Consider the following 9,734-nt stretch of genomic DNA (forward strand, 5'->3'; position numbering starts at 1 on the left):
TATTAGAGAGTTATTTATTTTACATTCTTCTTTTGTAGTTACTCTTCAGAAGCCATTGTGTATTTTATACCTATAAGCCAACTGAATTCACCAATTCCGACTGGTCACATTTCTTTTTCTTTTTTTTTTTTTTTTTTTTTTTGAGATGGAGTCTCGCTCTGTTGCCAGGCTGGAGTGCAGTGGTGCAGTGGCACAAACTTGGCTCACTGCAACCTCCGCCTCCTTGGTTAAAGCAATTCTCCTGCCTCAGCCTCCCGAGTAGCTGGGACTACAGGTGCCTGCCACTACGCCTGACTAATTTTTGTATTTTTAGTAGAGACAGAGTTTCACCATGTTGGCCAGGATGGTCTCCATCTCTTGACCTCATGATCTGCCTGCCTCACCCTCCCAGAGTGCTGGGATTACAGGAGTGAGCCACCATGCCCGGTCCTGACTGGCCACATTTCAATTGCTCAATAGCCACATGGGACTAGCGGTTACTGTATTGGAGAATGCAGAGCTAGACCATGGGACAGATTTTCAAAGGTGACGACTGACAACCCTTGAACTCCTCCCTCACATTAAGGGTACAAAAAGGAGAGGAATCAAAGATCTGGGGAGGGTTTGGGGAAATGACTTTTTCAGAGAAAACTGCTATGGATGCAATCCCCATTTCCCTGGAGGGGTGGAACCTGCTAACTCTTAATCTTAAACCAAATGAGGGGTCCACAAGGAGAGGTCCTCCTTGGGGAGAGGAGCTTTGGAAAGGGAGGCTGTTGTGCTGTGGGCCCTAAGGGGAGGGATGGGAGATACTTGCCTCTTGCCTCAAGCCTTGAGAAGGGGTTCTCTTGGGTCATGTGGAAAGCTTCACGCACATCCCCTCTAGTTGGAGGACATCTAAAAAACCTAAAGGGCAAGAGAGTGACTGAGGCAGCCTGTGGCAGCCTAGCAAAAATTGCTGTGTTTGGAGGCCCTGCACTCCCATCTTTTGGGATAAAAAAGGCAAAAGAATGCAAGAGGGTTTACTGAGAATATGCAAGAGAGAGAAAGCCAGTGTAAGGTCTTGTCCAGGAGAGCCACCTGGAGAAGCAAAAGAACCTCAGCAGTGAGAAGCTGGAGGTGTCACCCAATGCCTTGCAACTGAGGGAGGGCAAATGACTGTTTTAAGCAGAGATACCTTTGCCCTAGTCAGGAGAACTGCCGGGACAGTGGTGTCTCCAAAGAGCCCACGAGAGAAATGAAAGAAGTCAGCTTTAAACATCTGCTATGTTAGAGAATAGCAGTCCTGGATCTCCATGTACCAGTCAAAACAGAACATCCAGGCTCCCTTACTTCATTCTCTTCACTTTATTCCTGGAGAGGTCAGAAAGGTAGCTGGCAATTAGGAGAGGAGGAGAGTCATAGGTGAGGAAAAAGAAGAGATCTACCATGTCCCTCTTCTCTGACTGCAGGCTTCCTACCTGCAACATCCTGGGGTGAGCAGAGTGGAAAAGTCTGCATTTTAAATTAGATAGAGAGATTTGATCATGATGTGAGACAGGACATTGAAATGAATGACTTTAAACTACATAGGGTCTTAGGGAGTGTAAGACTGTTTGTGCTTCTCACCTGTCCATGTCATGGTCTCATATCTAGTCTCCTGCCTTTAGACTTTCATCCTTCCCATTGCTATCCATCTTACTCACTGACTTTGAGTATGTAGCCTCTTGAATCTCAACCTTTATCATGCCTCGCATCTGAAAAGCATGTCATCTGCAAACCTCTTAAGGCTCTCCATGGAACAGAAGAAGATGCTCCCTTTATTCAGTCCAAAGGTGTCATAGCAGTAACAGCAGTAGTCGTGGTGGGGTTTTGAAGGTGGTAATGGTGGGATGAGGAATGTCAGGGAGTATACCTGTCTTAGATGCTCCTGGGGCCCTTGCCCAGAAAGTACAGATAGAGTTTAGTTTGCTTGTAATGGGGAAAACCATATACATTCTCAAGTAAAATTGATCAATTGGAAATGTTGAAATATCATTAGATTGTCTTTGAGTAAAAATAGCCCGTCAGTCAATCATCAAATGTATTTGATGGAAAATATGAGACTAGACTGGGTGATGTATTAATTCTAGAAGTATTTATTGAACCAAGACACATGGTAGGGAGCTAGAAATGCAACATATTCATGACAGTCTCTGCCTTCATGGAGTTTAGTTTATTATATGTAAGCAAGAAATTATAGTGAAGTGGGAGGGTTGTTGTGGTAGAGGAAGTCCAAGTGCTTTGGATGCCCACAGCAGAGACAGCGTTTAAAGCCTTACAATGCTGGGTTTCTAGCATTCTGGGATCAAACCTAGAACCATACATATAGCCTTGGAAAGAAAATAAATATCATAAGGCCCCAGACCCCAAAAGACATGAAAGAAACAACATTATTTGGTAGGAACATAATAAGGAAGATAAAGGCAAGAAAAGAGTGGAACTTTCTAATGATAAACATGGAAAACAGAATTATACTCCTCAATCATGGAAGAAAAAAAAAGAATCAAAGAATTATCACTGGCTGTTTAAATCGCTTATTGATCTCCCGTTATGGGTATAAAACAGTTGTATTTTCCAGATAATGGTTAAAAATGGGTGTTAGTATGATGCAGCCTTTCTGTGGTGGTGGTAGGAATGCACCTCTGAGATTTCCAATAGCTTGGAGTGCGGTTGACCAGCAGCCCTGGCGCTGAGTTCTCAAATCCTTCCACAGTGGCTCCTTCCTGAGCTTGCCTCCAGGCCGTGCTTCTGTAGGCTGTTCCTAGGGAACAGAGCGTGGCAGGGAAACTAAGGCAGACTTGTTCCTAGGAGACATGGATCTGTTCTGATGGGTAACTGTAGCTTGACACCTTTCTGACAGCCTGCCAAACTTTTCTTACAACTCCACGGCAGTCTAGAATGCTTCCACAAAGTCTTCCTTCCTTCCTTTTCTCCTTCACTTGGGGTTTGAACTAAATTCCAGCCTCTCCTGGCACCCTCTCGTTTTCTTTTTTTTCTTTTTTTTGAGACAGAGTCTTGCTGTGTTGCCCAGGCTGGAGTACAGTGGCAAAATCTTGGCTCACTGCAACCTCCACCTCCTGGGTTCAAGTGATTCCCCTGCCTCAGCCTCCCAAGTATCTGGGACTACAGGAGTGCACCACCATGCCTGGCTAATCTTTTTTGTTTTTAGTAGGTATGGGGTTTCACCATGTTGGCCAGGCTGGTCTCAAACTCCTCACCTCAAGTGATCTGCCTGCCTTGGCCTCCCAATATGCTGGGATTACAGGCGTGAGCCACTGTGCCTGGCCCACCTTCCCCATTTTCTATCACCATTGCTTCCCTAATAAATTTTTGGCACATCTAATTCTGTCTGCCATTTGTTCCTCAGAGGACCTATACTAATGTACCTTCTCAAAACAGTGTTCTAGAGGGGATCGGCAGATGTTTCTTGAGGCATCTTTTTACCTAGAAACCATCAGTGCTGTCTGGGTGGGTGCAGCAGTGGAGGGGTGCCAAGTCAGGCCATGGGGCATGGTGTCACACACACACCTGGTTCAAAGCTTGGCTATTCCACCTACAGCTGTGTGATCTGTGGCAAGTTACTTAATCTCTGCTATCCTCAGTTTCCTCATCTGTAAAGTGGGATACTCATTTTTTCCCTCACAGATTTTCTGTGGGGATTAATGGAGACAATACATATAAGGGCTTATCGTAGCATCTGGCACATAGTGAGCTGGTTGGGGTTGGCTGCTAAGGGCTTCATTCTCTGTTTTCCACCACCAGCTTCCTACTTTCCCCGAGATGAGAAGGGAGGAAACACAAGTACAGTTGATCATCTTTCACATAGGTGCCCGGATGTACTACCCTTTAACACTGCCTAACAAGGTCTTACAGAGCTGGGTCCTTTGCTTCTTCCTCTGACCTCCTGTTAATGTCTCTCTCATTTCTCATTGTGCAGAGTCCTGTATGGTTCTCAGTGGATCTCTCCAGATCTTTTTCTAGGAACTTCCCATCCCCATCCATACAATCACCATGGGAGCTGCCACATTGGTGTGCTGTCCTTCTATCCCTTGGACACCGTTGATTATTCCAGAGGTGGCACCTGTCTCAAAATAAGCCATCAATACTTTCCCTAGGAATTTTGGGTGTCAGCTTTGTCTCTCTCCAGGGGTGGCTGAGGCCATGACACCTCAAGTTCTGAAGCCATTGGCAACCATGTTTTCCCCTGGATGAAAGGAGAAAGCCAGGCTATGGGAGATGAAAGAATGTGCTTGGCACACAAGAGAAGGAGAGATGGGAGCGGGAGAGAGAGCTGGCTGCATCCAAGTCCTTGGCTTTGGTTATTCTTTAGGTTTTGTGAGACACACCAACATTCTCATAATCAGCATCCCCCTGTTTGCCTAGGCTAGTTGAGTAGGGTATCTGTCACTCGCAGCACAGAGTTCTGACTAAAGAAGGCGTGTTCCTGTTCCATGTGCCCATCCTGCCCTCCCACCTTGACTGTAAGCCTTGCAGGAGCCTCTACGACATCCCTCATTCCATTTCTGCCCACAGTGCCCAGAATAGTGCCTGGCCCCTGCAGCTGCTCCAGACAGATGTGCTGTCAACAATGAGGCTCAATCAAATCTTCTGCTCATGGAAGGTTTCTATATATTCCACACATGATGTCATAGGACTGCTTTAAATCTACGCTCAAAGTTCTGTTTTAAATGTGCTAAAAATGTTTTGTGGCAAGGACTGTGGGCCCTTTTGGGAAAGAGCTTCTAGCAGGTATTTTGTAAGAGGCATGGTGGGGTTTTAGGTTAATGAGTGTTGCCAGGAGAATTACTGTCCTTAAAATGAAGTGATATCACCACTTGCCCCACCCTGCCCTGGGTTCCCCTACACCCCGCCCCTTTGCTCCCCTGCTCCACCAAACAGCCTATTTAAAAATGCAAACGTTGAAGAGGTCACTGAGGCCACATTTTCCTGTTGACTTCTTATTAAGGTATACAATCCATGAGGGCAGATATTTGTTTTGTGTTTCCTATACCAGCTGGCCCTGGCTGGTTTTTTTTTTTTTTTTTTTTTTTTGATGGAGTCTGGCTCTGCCACCCAGGTTGGAGTACAGTGGCATGATCTCAGCTCACTGCAAGTTCCGCCTCCCAGGTTCACATCATTCTGCTGCCTTGGCCTCCCAAGTATCTGGGACTACAGATGCCCGCCACCATGCCTGGCTAATTTTTTTGTATTTTTAGTAGAGACGGGGTTTCACTGTGTTAGCCAGGATGGTCTCGATCTCCTGACCTCGTGATCTGCCTGCCTCGGCCTCCCAAAGTTCTGGGATTACAGGCATGAGCCACTGCACCCAGCTCAGGCTGGGCTTTTCAATAAACACTTTGGATCCAGATTCTGCCAGTATTTATTATATGCCTTACATGAACCTGGCCCTGAGGTCTTTCTCACGCCCTACCTTGGGACCCTTTGGCCCAGGATTTGTGATCCCACTGAAGAGATGAATAAGCACACACAGACAGGTTAAGGAACTGTGCCAGGCCACACAGCCAGTCCATGATTGTGCTAGGATTTGACTCCACACTAGTTCAATTTCCACCTAACATTAGTAATAAGTGATGGAGGAGCCTCATGGGTGAGGTGCTCTTTCAAAAGAGAAGAAAGTGGAATGTGTTTACCTCAAATTGTGGAAAAATCCATCCCAATGGGTTTCCTCTTCCTGATTCTAGGGCTGGAACTTGGGTCAGAGGAGTGGGCCAAGCTTAAGGGGGTGCCAAAAAACTCAGTAATCAAGAGACATAATATTTTAATGTAGTATTTTTAAAAATTACAATTAATTAAAAAATCTTTGATGAATAAAATACCAACATTTTAATTAAAGACGGGCTCTGTTGACAGGTGCAGGAATGAGGTGAGATAAAGAGATGAACCATGCAAATGTAGAGTGCACTGTGAAAGGTAGTGAGGACATCACCATGAGTTCATCAAAAGCTGTTTTGTCTTCCTCCTTGGCTTGAGGATGAACTACACATCTCCTTCTTCTTTGCAGTTAAGTGTGTGCAGTTAAGTTCTAGCTGATGGATTGTCAGTGAAACTGATGTAAGCTACTCCAGACCTGGCCATTAAAAAATATCTAACATTCCCTTTTCCATTCTCTTTCCCTTTCCCAGTTTGATACAGGTAAGCACAGTCACTTCATATGCTAAGGGGTGAAAATGACAGAGCCAAAAGATAGAAAGAACCTGGGAAACAGAATCACTAATGGAGGACAGCAGCTCACTGGTCAGATTAGCCCCCCTTTTAGGACTTTCAGGGACTTTAAAAAACACCTTATGTTGTGTTAATCCACTGAGATTTGGGGGTTTTATGCTCCAGCAGCCAGTATTACTTTAACTAATATAGAACTTGTTACCAGAAGTGGGGTGCTGCTGCTACAAAAACCTAAAATACATGACATTGACTTGGTGGTCAGGTGACAGGCAGCAAGGAAACTTATTTTGGAGCTGGAATTATGGAAAACCATGACATACAGGGGCAAACCATTTGGTGAAACTCACCCGTGACAACTTGGAATGCAGACCAGGTGCCTACTGAGCCTGCTGCATTAGGGCACACAGTTTGAAAGAGTCAAAGCAACAGTATCAGTTGGATTTTACTTTCTGCTTTTGCAACGTGTTACCAGAAGGAGGTGAGCTCAAGAGCAACTTGGCTGGTTAGTCTTAAAACACCTCTTGAGTCCCTGAACTTGCACAGAAGAAAGCAGCTGCAAAAGTTGTAGAGCCTTCAAGAAGGGAATATTCTATAAAACCCACTTCAGATAGGGCCACAGAAGACAGTGAGCAAGGAGAAACTTCTGAGAGCCAAGTCAGGAGCCACAAAAAGTAATGAGAGTGGCAGGTTCTCCCAGAGAACAGAGTCAGCATCTAATTAGGAGTATCTTTCCACGGTAAGGGCGAGCATCTCTCCTTACTCCTCTACATTATGGTAGCAGGTTGTTTATTTAGGCCATTTTCCTCGCACCCCTTGCTTGGCTGTGTGCTCCTTGAAGGCTGGCGTGGTGCTGAATGGGTTGGTCAGAGAATGGTGAGATTTGCATTCCACCTTGCACTAGCAACAATATAACCTTTTCTGCAATGCAATGTACATCAGGAGTCCTTTAAAATGCTTATACCCTTTAGCCCAATAATTCCATGTCTAGAAATTTAGTCCAAGGAAATAATCTGATGTGTAAATAGAGATTTAAACATGAAGATACCCAACAAAATATTATTTAAATGATAAAAATTGGATATTACCTAAATATCCAACAGTGAATTAAATAAATGATTTAGGAAATGTATAGTATTTTTATGGCGTGGAATATTATTTATCCATTAACTTTTTTCTTTGCATAGAAAAAGTTTTTAATGATTCAGGAAAATGCTTATGATGCAAAATTTTGCATATACTAAGACTTCAACTATGTACAAGACATATGCACAAAAAAAGCTGGAAGGAAATGTGTTAAAATGCTACCGGTGATTGTATGGGGAATTATAGGGTTTACTACAGGTTATATCTTTGAAGTCTTGGGTAACACACTGTACAGATTTCCCACAAAGGTCATGGATTGCTTTTGTAATTAGAGGACAACATCCTACCTTAAAAGACAAGAACTTGATCATATGTCAAATCTTCTTACACCTGCTGTTCTTCCTATTCCAACATCAGGCTTGATGTGCTGGAGACGGCATTGGCCTGACAGAGACCTGAGTTCTAGATTAATTTGCTATGTGACCTTTGGCCTCACTTGAGCCTGTTGTCCCATTTTTACAAAGAAGGGGCTGCATGGGATAATATTGAACCAGCCTTTCCAGTTCAAAAAGTCTTTGTACAAATGTGCTGAATCACTCTCTAGTTTATCATTCTTTTTCATTCCTGGAGGTAAAACCAACCTCAAAATCTTGGAGCCTGATAGACTTTGAAATTGGACCTCATTTTAATTCTCAAGTTTTTAGCATGGGAGCAACATTCAATATGGTTCTGAAATATCTCATGCAAAAAAGTGCCAGAGTCATAGACTGAAATATTTATTTGAATATAAATGAACTCAGATTTGCCAAAATACGTTCCCCCTGTTGTCATGGACACAAATGCCTGACTTTCTGATTTGCATTTCTTTTCTAATGGGTACAATATGTTTCAGCTCCTCATTGGTGCTGGGATTGGATTTGAGAAACTCACCCTTCTGTGAGCTCCCCAAAATGTCAGCCAGTGGGGAACTTTTCTGCCTTTGATTCCACTTTACCTGGCCAGCTGGAAGTAAGTTTACACCTCCGTGGGGTCAGGGCAGGGGCTCAGAGAGCTCCTGTCCCCTCCCTGACAGCTTCCCTTGGAGGTACAAGTAGTGAATTTTGGAGTACCAGGGGACCTTCCACCTACTGCCTCTCTGGGCCTCTTTTCCAACCCAGACCCTCTCCCACCTCTTTGGAAACTCACCTTTGCTCTCTGGTTTTGTGGTAATGAAAGTTGCAGGATTTCTTCTTGTGCAGACATTGCTGGTCCCTGCCAGCATCTGTTCCTTCTCCTGTGTGCTCCCTCTTGATCCGAAGTTGCCATCTGTCCCTTTCTCTAAGCTCAAATCCTCAGAATCTTGTTCCAGTTACTTCTCCCTTTTCATCTTCACCTCAGAAAAGACAATCCCCAAAGCTTGCTGATTCTGCCTCCTAATGAGCCCTCTGCCTTCATGGAGCCTTCTTCCAATAAGTTTCCCATGTAATAGGGATAAAATTCTGATGGGATCCTGTTACTTTGCTTTGTTTAATGGTTTGACCCTGATATTAAGATAAAGTCTGAAATATTTGTGATGGCTTTTGAGGGCTTGCCCATCTCATGCCACCCTGTTTCGTACTTGCTGTATTCCAAGTACATGAGCCGCTTTTGTGTTTTCCACTGTGCCGTGCTCCTCCCCAGCTCCAGGTCTGTCTGCATGCTGTTCCTTCCACCCGGAACACCCTCCTCCTGCCCCCTGACCAGATGCGTCTACTCAGGCTCCAGGACTCACCTTCAATGCCATAAGTTCAGCACAACCTTCTCTGCCATCTCCAGGAGATTCTATATTGCCCTGATACATGTACTCACCCCCGCTGGGCTTTTCCACCATAGACTTGTCATAACTGGAATTAAATATTTCTTTAATGTTCATCTTTTCTGCCTATCTGTAAGCTCAAAGATGGCCAGGATCATGTCTATTCAGTTTGCCACTGTATCTTCAGCCCCTTACCAGTGTCTGGGATGTGGTAGGTGCCAAATAATTATTTGAATGACAATGACTTCTTCAGATGAGTTGTCAGAATAAATTTCTAAATCAAAAGTGTGACTGTATAAGCCCCGAAGCCACAACTCTCCTCTCCCCTGACAAAACCAGGTAACTCGAAACTTATCCTTGAACTCCTTACTTATCAAAAGAAAACAAAGGCCGAGTTCCCTAGTATCACACATGAGGCCTGCTGCAGTCTGATGTGCAGCCCGTCTTCCCAGCCTCACTATTCGCACTCCTGCCCAAACTTTCTGTGGCCCAGGCTCACCCAGCCTCTGAGAGCCCCCAACCCTATGTGGCTGCTAAGCTCGGGGCCTTGAATCTAACTCCTGGGTTCTTTTCCCCTTTTCTCTGTGTGGAGAACTTCAACACACTCTTCAAAACCCGACTCAGACGAAGGAACCAAGGCCTTCACCCCTCCTCTGAGAAGCCTCCACCATCACCCAACCAGTTCATACAGCCC

The sequence above is a fragment of the Chlorocebus sabaeus genome, chromosome 20, assembly GCF_047675955.1.
Source record: "Chlorocebus sabaeus isolate Y175 chromosome 20, mChlSab1.0.hap1, whole genome shotgun sequence".
Taxonomy (NCBI): Eukaryota; Metazoa; Chordata; class Mammalia; order Primates; family Cercopithecidae; genus Chlorocebus; species Chlorocebus sabaeus.